At 44.8% G+C, this 12,150-nt stretch overlaps 1 protein-coding gene across 6 annotated transcripts in view; it reads right to left on the bottom strand.

The window, feature by feature from the left end:
* The window catches only part of LOC125172450 (BEN domain-containing protein 5), a 1,495,630-nt gene that overhangs the window by 241,840 nt on the left and 1,241,640 nt on the right, over positions 1–12,150 (bottom strand). The window lies entirely within an intron of this gene.

Raw genomic sequence — 12,150 nt, 5'->3', positions numbered from 1 at the left:
CCTACTTTGGATTCTGTGTCTCCCTCTCTCTCTCTGCCCCTCCCCTGCTTGTGTGCACACATACTCTCTCTCTCTCTCTCTCTCGCTCTCTCTCAAAAATAAATAAAAACATTTAAAAAAAAGGGTGGCAAGAATTTGGAACACACAAAAGGGACAAAGACTAGAAACTAAAAAAGGAATGTTGGGAAAATATTCAGACTGGTATGGTTACTAAACATGGTTCAGTAACAGGCAGAAAAAAGAGGTGAGGAAAGAAGTTAAGGCAGTTGGAGCTTAGAGAGTAAATGGCCTTGAATGCCAAGGTAAGAAGAACTGAGGTCCAGCTAATAGGTGTGGGGAAAAAACTAGGAGTGGGGCAACCCAGATTCCAAGTCCAGTCCTGCCACTTGGTGGGATAAGAAGTCAGGCAAGCTGCTATGTCAGTGAGTGTCATTCTTCTCTTTCTCTTTCTCTTCTCTTTGAGTATGTATCTCAAGTGGGAATCAAATCAGCTGAGTAAATGTGCATTGAAAGCAACAGAGCCCTGTCTGTATATATGGTGGGTGGTGAAGCTCGGTAGAGCCTGCTGCAGGTTTGCTTTTGGGGGTGGAGATCTGCCCAGCTGCCTGCCTGGGGTGCTCCACTCTCTACCTGAGGCCCCACCCCCGCCAGCTATACCCAAGGCTCCATGCTTGCCCAGCTAACTGGAATGCCCCCCTCCTTTCTTGTCTGCCTGGCAAACTCCACACAGCCTCCATTCACCTCCTCCTTCCTCCTCAAAGGTCCCAATACACATTGTACAAACCTCTAGGTAGCTTATTTTCTTACTCTGCTGAGATCATCTGGTTTGAAGTCAACCTTCCCCACTGGAGTGTGAGTTACCTCAGGGCAGGGCCCAAATCCTAGACCTGGCCATACAACAGGGAATCATCAAACAAAAATGTTTAATGGAAGAATAATTTTTAAAAAGAGGCTACACCAATAAACCTATGAAAAGGTGCTCACAATCATCAGTCATTAGGGAAGCGCAAATCAAACACATAATGAGATACAACTATCCACTCACTAAGATGGCCATAATGAGAAAACAGAAGGGAAGAGAGAAGAAACAGAACAAGCAATGAGAGGATGTGGAGAAACTGGAGCCCGCATTCACTCCTGGTGGGAATGTAAACTGGGGCAGCCACTGTCGAAAACAGTCTGGCAGTTCCTCCAAATGTTACATGTAAGACCATCATATGACTAAGCAATTCAGTCTGGCAGTTCCTCCAAATGTTACATGTAAGACCATCATATGACTAAGCAATTCCACTCCTAGGTATATACCCAAGAGAAATCAACACATATCCAGCAAAAATTTGTGCATGGATGTTTATAAGCAACATTATTCATAATGGCTAAAAGGTGGTGACAACCCAATTGTCTATTAATTGGTGAATGGATTAAAAAAATGTGGTATATCCATGCAATAGAATATTACACAACCATAAAAAGAAATGAAGTGCTGACAGATAGCGACAACGTGATGAATTCTGCAAAACATTATGCTAAGTGAGAAAAGCCAGACACAAAGGCCACATGTTGTCTGGTTCCACGAATGTGAAATCCATAGAGACAGGCAAATCCATAGAGACAGAAAGTATGTTTGCCAGGGGCGTAGGCGGAAGAGGCAATGAGAAGTGACCACTTAATGGGTAACAGGGATTTTCTCTCTCTCTCTGCATGTGTGTGTGTGTGTGATGAGAATGTTCTGTCATCAGATAGTGAAGATGGTTGCAGAACACTGTAAATATACTAAGAATTGCCGATTTGTACATACTTTAAAATGGTCTAAATAGTGAATTTTATGTTATTAGACTTCAATTAAAAAATAGGCTACCACTTGTAGCATGTCTACTACCTACCAGGTGCCACCATAAGGCTCTTTACTTACATTACCACATCTCACAACAATCCTGCAATTATTAGCCACATTTTTTTTTCCCACAAAAAAAGAAATGAGACTCAAAGAAGGCTTAGTGCCATCCAGATGGGAAGATGCAGAGTCAGAATTTGTTCTAAGTCTCTCTATGTCCAGAGTCCATGCTCTACCCTTTCTAAACACAGGCCTATAACATGCAGAACCAGAATAAATGTTGAATGAATGAATGATGGCCATAGATGAAAACATCCAAATTCCCCAGCCCGAAGTTCAAAGCAGAAGACCACTTTATTCCTGCTCTCCTGCATCTCCAGGTGCCTCTGTCCTCAGGAAGCCTCCAGAAAGCAGCAGTGATCATCACCAGACATAACAGAAACAGGTTGTAGCCAGGCCTAAGGACTTGAAATGGATTCTTTGAAAAGGTAGGCTGAACAGTAAAGTCTGAAATGACAAGAGTGACTTCTAGAAAGGAGCAGAAGCAGATAGTCCCTCCAACCCCATGCCTCCTGATCTGGACACATGGCCAGGGAGATCCTGAGGCTCCTCTGGAGCTAACTACTTCCTGGTTCCATCTTAATGCTCATCAGTCTCCAACTTGACTGGTGCTCCAGGGATAAGGGCTCAGGAAGCCCTGGGGCCTCCATTCATCCTTTTCTGTAGTCAGTGCACATTTACTGAGCTCTGGTCTCAGTTTGGACCACTACAACCCAGAATGTACCAAGAACCCCAACCAGAAAGCAAGACTTGACTTCCTGAGAGATGCTGCCACACATGGGGCAAACCTCTGGGTCTCCAGGCCTTCCTGACCCTAATCCTGATTGAAGGTGGTACCTCACATCTATATCTAAGCTACAGAAAATTAATGAATAATCAGTGTCAGCACAAAAAGTGGAAGAAGTGGTTGGGAGAGGGAGGCCCAGGATCTAATAAAAGCAGCATGGTCATTTGAATGAGGTGGTCCTAGTTTGGAATTCTGTCTCTTCCACATACTAACTGTGGGACCTTGGGCACACTACTTAACCTGTCTGAGTCTCAGTTTCATGATCTATAAAATGGAAATGATAAACTGTTTTCCAAAAGATGGTGCATGTAAAACACCAAGCACAGTGTCTTTCTTGTCACAGGTGTTCAATGAATAGCTGCGCTGAGGCTATCGCTGTGGGTTATGTGCTTGGCTTTTATCCCATGGCAAAAAGAACCACTGCGGGTATCTGACACAGACTGAGACATGATGAAAGAGATGTTTTGGGAAGATTAATGTGGCAGTGGCAAGCAAGATGGATGAGGTGTGAGGAGGAGACTGAACATAGGGTGACAAGAAGCTATAACTCTTGACTGGTCACAATAATGAAGGTGAACAGTGGTGTGGATCATCTAAGGCAGCAAATAACCTCATGTAGCATTCTAATGTGGCTTTGGGGTGTGCTTCTGGCTTCACATTCCAGAAAACCACAAAAGGAACCAGCAGTGGACTCAGAAGGACGAGGAAAACTCTCTAGTCAACCTACCTTTGCAACTGTTCCAAGCTTAAGACTAAATAATCAGTTCTCAGGTAAACAAACAAATATGTAGCCTCTGAAGAGACAACCTTTACTGATTCTGACTGCCTAATTCTCTTGTTTCCAGGGGAGAGAAAAACACCAAGGATTTGGGCATCAACTATTTCCTCCTCCTTTGCAGCTGCTGTGATGTCAGTTAATTTCATTCATCCATTCAACAATACTAAGTACCTACTGTGTGCCAGAACCCATGCCAAATTCTTTATTAACATCAATATACTTAATCCGCCTGAGAATTCAACTGAAGCAGAAACCAAGGCTTAAGGAAGTGAGATGGCTTGCCTAAGACATAAAGCTATTATACAGTGGAAACAATTTCCAATCAGGTCTGCACGACACTCAGGCCCTCCCTGTTCGTATCATGTAATTATCCTATAGGAACAAGAGAAAAATGGTTAAGTCACTAAAATATCCTCAACTGAACTACAAGGCACATATACAATGATGAGCATGTCCATATAACTTCCAGAGTGCCTGCTTTCTCCTAAAACCTTGCCTACACCCAGAAGAATGTTGTGATAAATTCCCAAATTGAACTAGGCATTATACAAGTCCCATCTGACTTGATGGCAGACTCCTGAACTGCAAGCTTATCAAATCCACCCAGCTCTACATAATCCTCAGAGTCCTTATTCAAAGCCGTAAAATAGGGTAGAAGCTACTCTTCATTGGTGTCTGTTACTGACCTTTGAGAAAGAGACATCCCATTAAAGTGGAGGTACAGTAACAAGCAAATAGTGTCTCAGAAAACAGGCAGGTGGACAGGAATTGCCATGCAAGTCTGTCTTCAAAAGCGATGATAGCCCTGAAGGATTTGCAGCATACAGTTAAAATGGGAGAGGGACTGTCGTGACTCCCATCTTACATAAAATCATGCTGGATAATTAAAAGAATCCAGTATCAGAGAGTTTAATGTGGTGTGGGTTTGTTAGCTAGGGTGAAATTCTGAAAGGCCAAACATAAAATGTTGTACAAAAGTTGGTCTTGTCTTAAAAATATCTACAGGCAAGTTTAAAGTTTCTCATATGTACAAAAATCCTGTAAAGTCTTACGATGTTTGCATTAAAAACAGACATGCCACAGAGAAGACACGCACATTGCGTTTTCTAGACTGTGGTGTTTGCTTTTACAGAATCCAAGGCAGGCAAAATTCTCAAGTTTCAAGGATTATATCCAGTCAAAAGACCAGAAAGAAGAGGGCCCGCTGTGGTATAGCAGAAAGAAATCAGGAGATGCTGGTTCGAGGCCTGGCTCTGTGGCTAACTCTATGGCTGATTGGGCACCTTTTTTTGGTTTTCTTTTCCGTAAAACACAGGAACTAGACTAGAAATCCTCAATGGGTCCTTCCAGCTCTGTGACCGCTGACCAGTCACAGGGAAATCCAGGTCTCTTTCTTTTCTGTGCAGCGCAGGGTAAGAATAGATGATCTCATCCCTCCAGGTGGGCACATTAGAAGAAATGTCCCACTGATGCCATTCAAGAAGGAGGAGAAGAAATTGCTAACCAGGTTTCAGTAGGTCTCCTTGCTCTCCCTCCCACTGCCTCACTGGCCTTGGCACAGGGCTGCAGCACAGACAATACTAGGAACTTCATCCTGCTGGCTCATTTGTCAGGGTAATGAATGGCACCAGCATAGGGTCACAAAGGCCCAAAACATACTGGGGGATGACTAGCCTTTCATGCTGAAGCCAAGCCCTAGGAGGATTTAAAATACACACAAGTTAAACTTACACTTATCTGCTTCTTACGTGTGCTCGTTCCTCTAAATCAATCCTTTCCACGAATAGTAGTACCCACAGCTAAGGAAGCTGTTCTCTCAGGGACCCTTGGCTACCATAGTTCTTAACAGTGGCCTATATTTAGTGAGTACCTACTGTGTGCCAGACGCTTTTCCATATTACCTTGCTAAGTAACCCAGTGGGTGAGTAGCTGATTACTATTCCTGCATCACACTTGAGCACCTGAGACTCAGAGGTGAATTGATCTCCCCAAGGTCACACAGGTTCTAAGTACCAGAGTCACTATTTGAACCCAGATAGTCAGACTTCAAAGCCCATCTTCTTTCATTCTCTACACTTCCTCCATGATACTTAAGGAAGTGACCTAGAGGTCCCCTAACCAAATTCTCTCATAGGGCAGGATTCCATTCCAGAATATCCTTGACCTACTTGCCACCTCCAGTGATAAGGAGCTTATCATCATGCTGGAAGCCCTTTTAGTTGTTCATCGTTCTCTCTGTTAATATCATATTGCTCCCACCAACTCCTATGAATTCCATTCTTTGCATCCAACTCTGCTTTTTGGACCCCAAAGAACAGGCCTGATACTTCCTGTACTGGGGGCAAAACTCAGACACTGAAAACTACTAAAATACCCCATGCAAATCTTTTCTTCTCTTGCTTATATATACTTAGCCGTCCTTATGTCTAACCAATAGCTCTGAGGAAAAAGTAGTTCTATGTAGTTAAGAGAAAAACAAGCCTAGATCTGGGATCCAAAGACTCTTTCTTAGTTTGATTTTCAGGACACCCTTCTGTCCTGGTTACTACTCGATTTTCTGTCCATCTCTATTTCTTCCCAGTCACCTTTTTTGGGCTCTTCTTCAGCTGTACCCTTAAAAGCTGATGTTCTGAACAGTTCTGCCTTCCATGATTCTTCACTCTGCACCCTCTCCCGCTGTGACCTCACCAGTCTTGTGGCTAATGACTTCCACATTTGGATCTTCAGCCCAATTTCAGAGTGCTGTCCTGAACCTTGGCCATATGCCTAATTGCTCTCCTGGAGCATCCACCCAGATGTCCCACAGGCCCCTAAGATTCAACTTGTCTCAAGCGAAACTCATCATCTCTTCCAACCAACTACTCTTCTAGTGCTCCCCAGGGAGGGAGGAGAGGCCAGATTACCACATCCTCCTCACCACAACCAGGCTGTTCCCAAGTCCCATGGATTCTCCTTTCTTGATCCCTCTCAGACCCATCATGACCACTGCCACCTTAGTTTAGGTGTCACACTTTTTGAATGAACTGACTCACACTTCTCCACAAGCCCTGAGTACGTGGGAAGATTCAGTTCATTGCCTGGCACCTATCGCACCTGCTATACCACTGTTTGAATAGCTCGCTTCTCCCAGGTAAAACAAGAAGCCCTATTTTATAGGGATGTAGACAGAGTATATAGAAATTCTTAGCACTGGACCTGGAACCTGGTGAGCACTTCATAAATATTTAGTAAGTTAGTCCTTAAAGGCAAAAAAACAGAAACAAAAAACAATGCCCATTCCTCCTGCATTTCCCTCCAGCATATGGCTGACCACCTAGTATAACTCAATACCAGCAGAACTTAAATACATCAGAGAAAACCTCTTCAGGGCATGTATGCTTTTCTGGTAAGCATTTTAAAATGAAGAGTTCACACATCTCTCTGTCTCTCTAAGGAGTTTATAAGACAAGCAGGTAGGCACAGTGGAAAGAGAATTAATCTTGGAGTCAAAGATCTAAATTTGAACTCTACTTTTCTGGTGTGTTTTTAAAAATAAAAACTAGTGTGTTCTTGAATAACAAAACACCACACAAAAGAGAAAGACCTCAGCTTGCCTGGGGGCAATTTTTTTCTTTCATCCTGTGAACCAGAACTCTGAAGTACTCTGTAGCACATACCATTTAGTTGTAACAAATCTGTGGTTCTCCAACAAGATAAATCACATCAGACTGAGCCTTCAATGGTTAACATTTCAGTGGAATCTGCAACAGATGACAGCAGGCAAGTTCCAATCTTTGCTCCAATGTGTATTAGCAGAACATGTCAAAACCTAAATTAAAAGTTTTCACTCGCTTTAAAAAAAAATAAATCCTTTTGTTGGCAGTCTCCCACTGATGACATGTAACAATCTTTGCATATGAAATCGGCTAGTCCCCTGCTTCGCTGCTAACTTTGTAGAAGTTCCAAAGCGTTTCTGGAGCAAGTGATCTATTTGGACCGACAATGCCAAGCTGGGACCTGAGCCCTGAATGAGCTAAAATTACCAAAGCAAGAAGAACGTGGCTTTGGAAGCTATTCCCCCCCAAGTGTGGGGTTTTTCTAGTCAAGGGAGTGATAAAGAATGTTGACTCTTTCCAGATGAACAACGTTGAATGAAACCTCAGAATCCCGCTGCAGGTTTCTGCTCTGAAAAACAAGTTGCTGCTACAAAGGTTCCTGTCCTTTCCTACTTCCGCTCCCCAAACATAATAAATGCACCTGTCTTCCCCAAGTTCATGAGTTCAGCACAGGCTGGCTGGTGTGGCCTGCGTGCTGGGCACTTGCAGGCACAGAGACCAGGGAGATGGGGCCCTGTCCTAGAGGAGTTCACTGGCTGGTAAGGTAGACAGGCACACTGAAACAAAACCCAAAATGCTAAGATCCATAAGCAAGGGACAAGCAAAGCAAAGGGAGAGCTCTGAGGAGGGAGAATCTCCTCTTGGGGCAGAAGGTAGAACCGGGAACACCCTTGAGGCAGTGGGGCTCCCAGTGTATTTTGTCCCCTCCTCTACAGCCCTCAGCTCGCTGGACCACAAACATGTCGCATGTTTGCCTTTCCCACTCGAAGGTGAGCTTCATGGGCAGAGGCCCCACATCAGACAATGATTAATCCATCTTTGTTGGCTCAAAGGAGTGACTATGGGTGTGTTCTCAAGAAGGCACGAAATACCGGAGGTCTATGGAAAGTAGAAAGGGTGGATGAGGCTGGAGAAGGGAGGGAGGGCTCGGGCTGCTATAAATGCCAGGAAGCTGAAGTTTAATTCACTAGGCAAGAGGGAGCTACAGAAGGTTCTAAGGAGAGAAGTGAATTGACCTAAGACTTCATTTTAGAAGATTATTCTGATGGTGATTTAGAAACGAGACTGCAGAAAGGGTGAGCAACTAGAAGGCCTCTGCATTGGTTTAGACAAAGAAAAACTGGTACAGGCCTGAATGCGCAGTGGCAGTAGGGCTGGAAAAGAAAGACTTAAAAGAGAACCTGCAAAGCCCACCTAGAATTGGCCTTTTCTTTGCTCCCACCCCTCTCCCTACCAGTGCCTGGCTTCTACCTATAATTCTTACCATGGGCCCTATGACTACATATTACCTGAGGATGATGCCCCTTTCTTCTCCATCACTCTGCCCCTGACAAAAACCTATACTTTTCAGGGCCTGATAAGTGAACTCTTGTCTGCCCCAGGTCGTGCTGTCATTTCAATGCCAGCACCTCAGCTGTACTGGTGCATTCACTTATTATGGCACTGGGCCTGGCATGTAGGAAGTAGTAAAGGGATATCTGACGACCAAAGGAATTTAGCACACCCAAATAATAACATAGCATAGGTGCCTGGATGGAATAACATAGAATTTTAAGACTGAGCCTACTGAAACCAGTGTTTGCCCCATAAAAACCACAAAATTCAATCCTATAAGCCATAGTAGCAGGCCAGATTGCAGTTGGATAATAGTGAGCTCTCGACATGGGTAGCTCTCACTTTCACAACCTGTTTGGCAAATAAATTAGAGTGAGCAAAGAGAGACCAACGGTGAACCAAGTCTTGAGTCACATGGCTCCTCTACAGAGGATGGGAGCTCCTCTGAGATTTCCTTAGTAAAATGACAACTAAAGGCAGAGAGGGCACGGAGTGTGTGCTCTGTAGGAAGGAGGCTGGTAAGAGAGGAAGAAGACAAGCAGAATGGGCTAGAAAACTCTGAAATGAAAACTGTCCACTGGCTCAAAAACTGGCCTTGAGCTACACATTTCAGGGTCATTTCTTCCATTGCCTTTCACTCCTTCCAAGCATGCTGTGTGGTGGGTGGGAAGATTAGCTACTTTACAAAGCACACTGCCAAGCAGGGCCTTGGCACTGGAAGACCTGTTTTCCAAGGCCAGCTTTGCCATTTATTAGCAGGCAAGTCTCAGCCTTGGTGTCCTCATCTAGGAAATGGAAATAGTCATAGCAATCTCTACCGACAGGGGCAAAGGGAGGACTAACAGAGACAATGCACACACACGTAGCAAAATCATCAGTACAGGTGGGTTTGTTTCTTTTTTCCTTGAAATGATATCACAATCTGTTGAGAGGAGGGCTGTACTGTAGGGTCTGATGCAAATGAAGCCATGACATAAACCACCACAGGCTGGAAAAATGCAACGCCCCACAGCAGTGTCTTTGACATTTCCTGGATATAAGAAGAGGTACACTTGAACACAGCTCTGGGTTGGCCCTGGGAAATACCCAGTAAAGTAACACAGTTGTCACCCAAAGCCATAAAGTAGCCCTAAAACTGCCCCTGAACTCATGCTGTTGTTGCCAGAGAGGGATTAACTACTCATGGCCAATTCACAAACATAAAGCCATCTCTGCCTCACCATTGAGAGCTCATCTCCTCACATTTGATGCCACAACACAGTGGTGTTTATACCTGGGAGATGCCAGAAGATGAGCTCTTTAAGATGAAGTCACTGTGAGCAATTCTCAGAACCACCACGTTCAAGTCAAGATGGAATTTCAAGACACACAGGAGAATTCTCTCAGGATAAATGAATCCCCAAACCCACCCTGGTCCTTTCAATCAGGTCTGCAGCCAGGGCATCGGCTCCCATTTAAAAATTAACCAGCTGATTGGAATTCGAAATGTGGTCTAGCCAACGTCAAGTTGTTTCTTCCTCTCCTTTTCTCCTCCCAAGAAAAGAAGTGAACGAGGTAGGGGAGGCGCTTTCAACTCACTTTGCTCAACTGGCACCATGGTTCTTCTCTGGATCTACTCTGCTAATTTCCAGATGGTGCCTAGATGTGTTGTTGTTGTTGTTGTTGTTGTTGTTTTTAATAACCCCAGAGATTTATCAACATTCCAACTTGGAGGATGAATAGTCTATAGATTGAAGATTCATGGTTCTAGGACCAATAACTACATTTCTTTCTTATGAGGACTTTCATTGATTTTTAAAATCAGAGTCGGTGAGGGCTGCCTAGCAGCCCCTTTGCAGTGCTTGAAGAGCCAAGCAGTTTGTTTGCTGAAAGAACAAGTGGATGAATGAACAATCTCTAAAGGAGGAAAGCAGTCATTAACACACTAAGTCACATACATACCACTGACTTCTGACACACACCCCTTCCCTTCTCCTAAGGCCCTTCCAGATCTAGGAGTATAATACAATCATCAAGAAGCATGCTTTCTTTTCTTCTAGCCAAAGGGAAGCTGAGGTTACAACCTAGTTACAACTTCCTCAGGCCTATACTCTTGGGAAATAATCTCCTAGCCCCTTCCGTTAGGTAATTAAAAGCAAACGAACAAAATAAAACCTAATCAGCCACAAAGGTTTCCCTTTTCTATCTGCATGCTTCCTCTCATTCTGGTTTTCTGGACTCATCTGTCCTTGGGTGTTGTGAATGGGCCTATACCCCTGTACCCCGGAGTGTGTCAGAGAAGTGGTGAGGATACAGTCTGTCAAAAAGGGCGACCAGTCTTTAGTTCTTCTTCCCCACTCCTCAACTGCAAACCCACTTTCCAGAGGCCACGTGAGGTGGTGGAAAGGACCTAGAGTCATGAGCCAGAGCTCTGACCTGCTAATTTGCCATGGGACCCTAGGCAAGTCACTTCTGTGTTTCACGCCAGTTTCTTTATCTGCCAAGTTTAAATATGATACATGCTGGCTTCATCTTTCAGGCTAAATGTGAGAAAGCAAAGGAAGTCGGAAAGATTGGAAAGGTCTTAAAACTACGACATCTTCATGCAGTTAGGAACTGGCCTTCCCTTCCTAACCCTGGTCTTCCCTTCCAAGTGGAGACCGGGCCAGCTGACTATCCCTGCCTACTCCAAGGTACCCGCCCCCCCCAGCAGCAGCTAAAAGGCTGCTCCCCAAAACAGAAGTGATACTTTCTTCTTCCTCTCATGTCTGTACCCAAGTCTCTCAGTACTAGCTGGGAAAGAGTGTTCACTGACTTCTCTTTACAAAGGAAAAGGTGCCTCAATGTGGCAGAAATAACTTGGTGTAGGAGGCTGAAAGGCTGGTTTTTTGTCCTATCAGCAGCTGAACCTCAGTGTCCTCATCTGTCAAAATGGGGATGAGACCACCTGCCTTGCCATTGGTCAGGGCCCTGAGAAAGCAGGAATGGGAGGTCTGGTCTTAACCTGACCAGAAACTCTTTCCTCGCCCTCAGCTCTCAACCCAGGGAGGCTTCTGGGAGATTCAAAAGGGGTGTGGAGGCTGAGGGATGCTGAGTGCCACTACTACCTCTGCCACCTAGCCAGGAAGGGGCAGGAGAGAGTGGCATGCAGAGATCAAGGCCTCCTCATCCTGTCCAATGATGACCCGGATGGGACAAGCATGTCATAGCTTCCTTCTGTGAAGGGGGACTCCCACCTAGAAGAGTCTGACAACATCCAGCTAGCCTCCTCAGTTCCAGGAGGCACCAAGGGCCTTAAAGGAAGACAGAGAAACTTGAGGAGACAGATGGAGCAGAGAGGGAAAGGACCAAAGAGAAGGTGAGAGGCAGAGAAATGAACGTGCAAAGGAAGGGAGAGAAAAGAAAAGTGAAGGAACCAGGAGAACAGGCAGAAACAGAAAGAGGACTGACGGAGAAAGAGCGATGGAGACAGACTGACAGCGCGGGAGTGTCGGGGAGGCGGGGAAGACAAAGGGGACCATCCGGTGTTTTTAACTGGTCTGGCCTTTTCGAGTCACCCCAT

The sequence above is a fragment of the Prionailurus viverrinus genome, chromosome C1 (assembly GCF_022837055.1).
Source record: "Prionailurus viverrinus isolate Anna chromosome C1, UM_Priviv_1.0, whole genome shotgun sequence".
Lineage (NCBI taxonomy): Eukaryota > Metazoa > Chordata > Mammalia > Carnivora > Felidae > Prionailurus > Prionailurus viverrinus.
Note: the sequence above shows the minus strand (reverse complement) of the source record. Positions and strands in the feature narration are given on the sequence as shown.